The sequence below is a fragment of the Condylura cristata genome, unplaced genomic scaffold (genome assembly GCF_000260355.1).
Source record: "Condylura cristata isolate star-nosed mole 26May11 unplaced genomic scaffold, ConCri1.0 scaffold00073, whole genome shotgun sequence".
In the NCBI taxonomy this organism is placed as follows: Eukaryota; Metazoa; Chordata; class Mammalia; order Eulipotyphla; family Talpidae; genus Condylura; species Condylura cristata.
Genome location: NW_004567174.1, coordinates 477,638 through 478,432, shown reverse-complemented (window position 1 = coordinate 478,432; position 795 = coordinate 477,638).

The following is a 795-nucleotide window of genomic DNA, read 5'->3' as shown; positions in this document are numbered from 1 at the left end:
GAGCGCCGGACACCTGCCGCGCGCTCCTCGGCTCGGCTCTGTGCTGCGGGGCCAGAGCGAAGCGCGCAGGCAGGACGCGTGTCAGGGCCCGCACACGGGGGACAGAGGCGGGGCGGCCGGGCCGAGGGGCAGCCCTGCCTTTGAGGAGGTGACAAAGTCTGCAGACGAGCAGCAGGTCCGCGGAGCCCGCACTGGGACAGCCCCGGTGCGGCCGGTGCGGCTGCGTCTGTCTGGCCGCGGGGAGTCTTTTCCTGACGGCTGCTGATGTTCCCCTCTGGGGAACCCCCTCCAGCCCCCCACAGCCCCCCACAGCAGCCTCCCTGGCCAGGCTGGGCCTCGGCTGGTGGGCTCAGGCCCTGCGGCCTGGGAGGGGGCCGCCCACGGGGCAGACAAGCCTCTGCAGGGCGGGGAGGGCCCAGGGAACCGCAGCCATTACGCTCAGGACGCAAGACCTCCTCGAGGGCGGCTCTCTGGCCCCTCTGGGTCCGGCCCTGCAGGCCTCGTTCCGTGGCTTCGCTTCACAGGCCGCCGGTGCCCGCTGCTGCCTCCATCCTGTCGGCGGGCTGCGGACACGCGCTCCCGAGGGCCTGACGCTGCCTGCGGCCGTCGCACCGGGGCTGTGGCGGCTGTGGGTGTGAGCTGAGGCCAGCGGGCGCCATTTCCACGGGTGCGAGCAAGTCTGTCTCCGAGGAAGGGCCCGGAGTGGACGCCAGGAGGCCCGCCCAGCACGCAGAGGGGGGCCTGCGCGCAGAGGTCCCCCATCCTGGGCGCCCCGACGACGCCCGACGCCGGACG